The sequence below is a fragment of the Capra hircus genome, chromosome 16, assembly GCF_001704415.2.
Source record: "Capra hircus breed San Clemente chromosome 16, ASM170441v1, whole genome shotgun sequence".
Classification (NCBI taxonomy): Eukaryota; Metazoa; Chordata; class Mammalia; order Artiodactyla; family Bovidae; genus Capra; species Capra hircus.
Window position 1 is genome coordinate 49983584 of NC_030823.1, and position 7394 is coordinate 49990977.

A 7394-nucleotide genomic window follows, 5' to 3' on the forward strand; every position below is an offset into this window, starting at 1 on the left:
AGGAAGACTGTCTAAATTTCTATGTTTGTTTTATACTTTGCATGGGCCAGAAAGGGCTTCCCTGGTGGCTCAGAGGTTAAAGCGTCTGCCTCCAATGCGGGAGACCTGGGTTCGATCCCTGGGTCAGGAAGATCCCCTGGAGAAGGAAATGGCAATCCACTCCAGTATTCTTGCTTGGAGAATCCCATGGACGGAGAAGCCTAGTAGGTTACAGTCCACAGGGTCGCAAAGAGTCGGACACGACTGAGCGACTTCATCTTACCTCATCTCACCTATGGGCCAGAAAAGGTTCCTGTAGATGCCTTTGCTCTGTGGAATATGATTAGAAATGTCCTGGACCCCCATCATGAGGCTGTTAGATAGCCTATGGGGGAGGCTACAGCGGTGGATGGTGGATCTCCACCTTCTGCGCAGATCATGTTTTCTGCCATTGACGAAGAAAAGGAGGGAGACTGTGTTCTAGATCCTGAGGAAGGAGAGGGCTTACAGGACGCTGCAGCTGGGCGCCCTGGCGAGCCTCCTCCCCCTCTACGTAAACCTTTAAAAATTTATCCACCACTTTCTGATTTAAGGCGAAAACCGCCACCTCCGCTTGCGCCTCCCAGGGCTCAGGAGTTCCCCACTTTGCCCTCAAGGCCTCCCAGAGCATTGCCTAAGGCTGAGAAAGATAAAGAGTGCTTTTTTTTTTTTTTTTAAACAAAGGAGCTTTTAAAGCAGACACTTGTACAATATACAGAGCCTGCTCCTTGGAGAAAACCCCCTCAGGGGGGCCTCACCCAGGCTGAAAAAAAAAAAAAAAAGATTAATCATAATGGAAACGATTCTACAAATAAAAAATGTTTCTCTTGTGGCCAAATGGGGCATTTTTGCCGGCAGTGTCCTGCCAAGCAGGGACAACAAACTGTGCCAAGCAACCCCAGGTAGCGCAGGTGTGGGCTCCAGTAGTTGTGGTGTATGGGATTTGTTGCCACTTGGCATATGGAATCTTCCTAGACCAGGGCTCAAGCTTGTGTCCCCTGCATTGGCAGGTGGATTCTTCACCACTGGACCACCAGGTACTATTTGTTTTATCGGTGAGTCTTAAGAGTTCTTTGTTGTTGTTTAGTTGCTAAATCATTTCCAACTCTTTGCTACCCCTCTGTCCATGGGATTTCCCAGGCAAGAATACCGGAGTGGGTATTCTTCTCCAGGAGATCTTCCCAACCCAGGAATCAAACCTGGAACTCCTACATTACAGGCAGATTCTTTACTGCTGAGCCACCATGGAAGCCCAAGAGTTCTTTATATATTCTTTTTGTAAGTTCACACAAAGACTTAAACACAAATATTCTAGCAGCTTTATATATAATAGCCCCAAATGTCCATCAACATGTGAAAGGATAAAGAAATCTTGGCATGTCCAACAATGGAACACTAATTATAAAAAGACCAGGGACTTCTCCGGTGGTGCAGTGGTTAACAATCTGCCTGTCAATGCGGGGGACATGGGTTCAATCCCTAATACAGGAAGATTCCACATGCCTCCAGGTAACCAAGCCCACGAGTTGCAACTGCTACAGGGAAGAGCAAATTTAGACTCCATATTGGATCTGTTTCTTTGACTTTCAGTTCAGTTCAGTTGCTCAGTCGTGTCCGACTCTTTGCACTGCAGCACTCCAAGCTTCCCTGTCCATCACCAACTACTGGAGCTTACTCAAACTCATGTCCATTAAGTTAGTGATGCTATCCAAACATCTCATCCTCTGTCGTCCCCTTCTCCTCCCACCTTCAATCTTTCTTAGCATCAGGGTCTTTTCCAATGAGCTGGCCCTTCCCATCAGGTGGCCAAAGTATTGGAGCTTCAGCTTCAGCATCAGTCCTTCCAATGAATATTCAGGACTGATTTCCTTTAGGAAGGACTGGTTGGATCTCCTTGCAGTCCAAGGGACTCTCAAGAGTCTTCTCCAACACCACAGTTCAAAAGCATCAATTCTTTGGCACTCAGCTTCTTTATGGTCCAACTCTCACATCCATATATGACTACTAGAAAACCATGGCTTTGACTAGACGGATCTTTGTCCGCAAAGTGATGTCTCTGCTTTTTCATATGCTGTCTAGGTTGGTCATAGCTTTTCTTCCAAGGAGCAATCATCTTTTAATTTCATGGCTGCAGTCACCATCTGCAGTGATTTTGGAGCCCAGGAAAATAAAGTCTCTCACTGTTTCCATTGTCTCCCCATCTATTTGCCATCAAGTGATGGAAATGGATATCATGATCTTTGTTTTTTGAATGTTGAGTTTTAAGCCAGTTTTTTCAATTTCTTCTTTCACCTTCTTCAAGAGGTTCTTTGGTTCTTCTTTGCTTTCTGCCATAAGGGTGGTGTCATCTGCATATCTGAGATTATTGATATTTCTACCAGCAATTTTGATTCCAGCTTGTGCTTCATCCAGCCTGGCATTTCACATGAAATACTCTGCATTTAAGTTAAATAAGCAGGGTAACAATATACAATTTTGACGTACTACTTTCCCAATTTGGAACCAGTCTGTTGTTCCATGTCTAGTTCTAACTGTTGCTCTTTTACTTGCATATAGGTTTCTCAGGAGGCAAGTCAGGTGGTCTGGTATTCCCATCTCTTTAAGAATTTTCCAGTTTGTTGTGATCTACACAGTCAAAGGCTTTAATATAGTCAACGAAGCAGAAGATGTTTCTCTGGAACTCTCTTGCTTTTCCTTTGATCCAATGGATGTTGGCAACTTGATCTGTGGTTTCTCTGCTTTTTCTAGATCCAGCTTGAACATCTGGGAGTTCTCAGTTCACGAACTGTTGAAGCCTAGCTTGGAGAATTTTGAGCCTTACTTTACTAGTATGTGAAATGAGTGCAATTGTGTGGTAGTTTGAACTTTCTTTGTTATGGCTTTTCTTTGGGATTGGAATGAAAACTGACCTCTTCCAGTCCTGTGGCCATTGCTGAGTTTTCCAAATTTGCTGGCATATTGAGAGCAGCACTTTAATAGCATCATGTTTTGAATTTCAAATAGCTCAGCTGGAATTCCATCACCTCCACTCGCTTTCTTTGTAGCAATGCTTTCTTCGTAGCAATGCTTCCTAAGGCCCACTTGACTTCCTACTCCAAGATGTCAGGTTCTAGGTATCACACCATCGAGATTATTTGCGTCATTAACATCTTTCTTGAATAGTTCTTCTGTGTATTCTTGCCACCTGTTCTTAATATCTTCTGCTTCCTTTAGGTCTGCTGCTGCTGTTGCTAAGTCGCTTCAGTCGTGTCCGACTCTGTGCGACCCCCATAGACGGTAGCTAGCGCCCCCGAAATGTTCCCTTACCTGCCACCCCACCAGGGCCCGGAACCGCGCACTAGCTCGACTTCCGGTGGAGCCCGCGCGCCCTCTGGTGGCGCCTTGCGGTACCGCTGGCCGCGTACCAGACAGACCCATTCTTGGTACTCCTTGCTGGTATCCCGGGAGACCTAAGGCCCCCTGCTTCAGAAGTGCGCACATGCCCAAGTTCTCCAGAGACCTTCCCACAAGGAGGCCCATGATTGAGGAGGGGGAATGGAAGGGAACACTTCGGGTAATTCCAGCCACAGGAACCAGGCACCTCTGCCTCCCCGCAGAACCTTACTTTCTCCCAGGGCAGTCAAGGCAACTGTTGAAAAACTCCTGCCCCAAACTCTCCAGACCTCCTTATTGTGTGAATCCCATGGGGGGACTCTACTGCTGTGCTTCTGTAGACATGCATGCGCGCGCACACACACACACACACACACACACACACACACACACACACACACACACACACACCTGGGCCATGGAGTCCTGACGTGGTGCTGGGACAACTGGTGCCCATTTGGAAACAAAATTGTGATAGAACCTCCATCACCCACCGCCCACTGAAATCAGTTCCCACTGCCCACTGATATGAGGTTACGTGGGCTGTATTCCCAGTGAGAGAGGTGAAATGATGGAGCTTTAAAAACTTGAAATCTTCATGATTTGGGGGGGGCAGGCAAAGAGTTCTGTAAAAAGACGGAAACAGTGATAAGCATAAAGGAAATTGTTGATAACTTGGACAACTTTAAAATTTAAAACTGTTGTTCAGTCACTCAGTCATATCTGACTGTTTGCGATTCCATGCACTATAGCATGCCAGGCCTCCCTGTCCTTCACCATCTCCTGGAGCTTCCTCAAACTCATGTCCATCCAGTCGGTGATGCCATCCATCTCATTCTCTGCCATCCATCTCATTCTCTGTCATCCCCTTCTCCTGCCTTCAATCTTTCCCGTATCAGAGTCTTTTCCAATGAGTCAGCCCTTCCCATCAGGTGGCCAAAGTATTGGAGCTTCAGCTTCAGCATCAGTCCTTCCAATGAATATTCAGGACTGATTTCCCTTAGGATGGACTGGTTGGATCTCCTTGCAGTCCAAGGGACTCTCAAGAGTCTTCTCCAACACCACAGTTCAAAAGCATCAATTCTTTGGCACTCAGCTTCTTTACGGTCCAACTCTCACATCCATATATGACTACTAGAAAACCATGGCTTTGACTAGACGGATCTTTGTCCGCAAAGTGATGTCTCTGCTTTTTCATATGCTGTCTAGGTTGGTCATAGCTTTTCTTCCAAGGAGCAATCATCTTTTAATTTCATGGCTGCAGTCACCATCTGCAGTGATTTTGGAGCCCAAGAAAATAAAGTCTCTCACTGTTTCCATTGTCTCCCCATCTATTTGCCATCAAGTGATGGAAATGGATATCATGATCTTTGTTTTTTGAATGTTGAGTTTTAAGCCAGTTTTTTCACTCTCCTCTTTCACCTTCATCAAGAGGCTCTTTAGTTCCTCTGCTTTCTGCCATAAGGGTGGTGTCATCTGCATATCTGAGATTATTGATATTTCTCCCAGCATTCTTGATTCCAGCTTGTGCTTCATCCAGCCTGGCATTTCACATGATGTACTCTGCATTTAAGTTAAATAAGCAGGGTAACAATATACACCTTTGACATACTACTTTCCCAATTTGAAACCAGTTCGTTGTTCCCTGTCTAGTTCTAATTGTCGCTTCTTTACCTGCACACAAGTTTTGCAGAAGACAGGTCAGGTGGTCTGGTATTCCCATCTCTTTAAGAATTTTCCAGTTTGTTGTGATCCACACAGTCAAAGGCTTTAATGTAGTCAATGAAACAGTAGATGTTTTTCTGGAATTTTCTTGCTTTTTCTTTGATCCAATGGGTGTTGGCAATTTGATCTCTGGTTCCTCTGCCTTTTCTAGATCCAGCCTGAACGTCTGCGAGTTCTCAGTTCATCTACTGTTGAAGCCTAGTTTGGAGAATTTTGAACATTACTTTGCTAGCATGTGAAATGAATGCAATTTGTGTGGTAGTTTGAACATTCTTTGTTATTGCCTTTCTTTGGGATTGGAATGAAAACTGACCTTTTCCAGTCCTGTGGCCACTGTTGAGTTTTCCAAATTTGCTGATCAACAGGAAAAGACAGAAGCACTGAAGAGACACACATCCTCATTAAAGATGAAGCCAAAGGCCAATAACTTTATTATTAAGGAAAGTGCTTCACCAGACGATGTGGGCGCAGACATGTTGGAGCAAAGGCACAGCCACCCCATGAAATTGTTGGGCAGTGTCCTCTGGAGCTGGATAAACACCTCTGACTCCATGACTTCAAGACTGCCCAGAGAAAGGTTCCAGAATGTTCATAGCATCACTCTTAGTAATAGCTGCTGCAAACGACCCACGTCTGTCCACAAGAAGTGATGCAGTGGGACCTCCCTCCGCAGCGAAGTGATCAACAGGGCCTCAGCTGCTGAGTTCAGAGCCTGGTGAGGAGCAGGGAGCAGATGGTGGGATGGCAGGCACACGGACAGCAGGGGTCCCTCTGTCTGCCCCGCTCCGGCGCAGAACTCCTGAAAACCTGGGAATTTCTTCTGAGAGCACAGGGCCATCTTTTGTTCTAATGAGGCCCCTGTAGGGGCTGGTCACCAGAAAGACCAAGCCAGATTAGAAGCTTCGAGTTTTCAGCCCCACTCCCCTTCTCTTGAGAAGGGAGAGGAGCTGAAAATGCGGCTAATAAGTGATTATGCCTTTATGAGGAAGCCTCTGCAAAATCCCACACTGACGCATGGAGGCGCCCTTGCCCCCAGCCGCCCAGCCTGCCCATCCCCCATCTGGACCTCACCCATGTCCTTCGTCTTGCAGATGTGTGTGTTCTCCGTCATATCCGACTCCTTGTGACCCCATGGACTGTAGCCCACCAGACTCCTCTGTCCATGGGATTATCCTTCAACAAAACATCAAATTTTATAATGAACTAGTGAGCGTTAGTGAAGGTTTCCCTGAGTTCTGTGAGCTCCTCTAGCAAATTAATTGAATGCAAGGGGCAGGTGGTCATGGGAACCTCTGAGTTGTAGCCAAGCTAGACAGAAGTGACGGGTGACTGGGGGACCGCTCTGCCATTGGCACCTGAAGTTGAGGGCAGTCTGTGGGACTGAGCCCCCGACCCAAGAATCTCCAGATACTATCAGAATTAAATTAACCTGTGGGACACCCAGCTGGTGTCACCAAATTGCCTGGCATAGGAACCTCCCCCACCACTTTTGGTGACCAGAGTGTCGTGGTCTGTGCGCGGGAGAATTTCCAGACATGAGGCAGGATGAGAGAATAAAGTTTATTAGAGGGGGAGAGGGAGATGCTGTTAGAACGGCGGGCTGGCTCAAGGGAGAGATGATGTTGAACAGGGGTCCTTAAGTCCATTTTTATAGCCAGGGTTCAAGGAGCGGGACAGGGGTCTTGTGGGTCATTTGCTGATTGGATGAGCCAAACGGAGTCCTAAGGTCCTCAAGAGGACCTGAAATTCGTTAATAGTTACTACATGGGGGAGGGAAGGATGATAAAGGCCTGTCTGTTCCTGCATTCCAAGACCCTCCTTGGGTTTTTCATCTGTTCTTTCGTCCTTGGGACACCGCGCAGAGCAGTGTTCTGTGTGAGCAGTCTTGCAGGAGAGACACAGGAGGGTAACCTGGGTTTTCTCCACACCCAGTGATGAGGAAACACCCCGGGCCAGGCTCACCCACCCGGGGTGGCCAGGGCATCTGAGGATGCCACCTGACTTTGCTCTTCCTGGGTGTCTTGGTCTCCTTCACCTCAGTCCTCATGGTCCCCACACCCCATCTCCCCCTCCACCCGCAGACGCTCCTCAGAGGGCCCCTCCTCTCCACTCTAGCTCCTTCTTATGACGTGTTGCTGTCATAAGTGACCCCGCTTACCCGTCTAGATGGTTACTGTCCGACCCCCTCACTCCCTCCTCTGTCCCTCAGCAGGAGGGGTGTGTGTCACTGTCCCTGTCTGGGGATAGGCAACACTAGCCTTGAGGGCAGGATGGCTCTG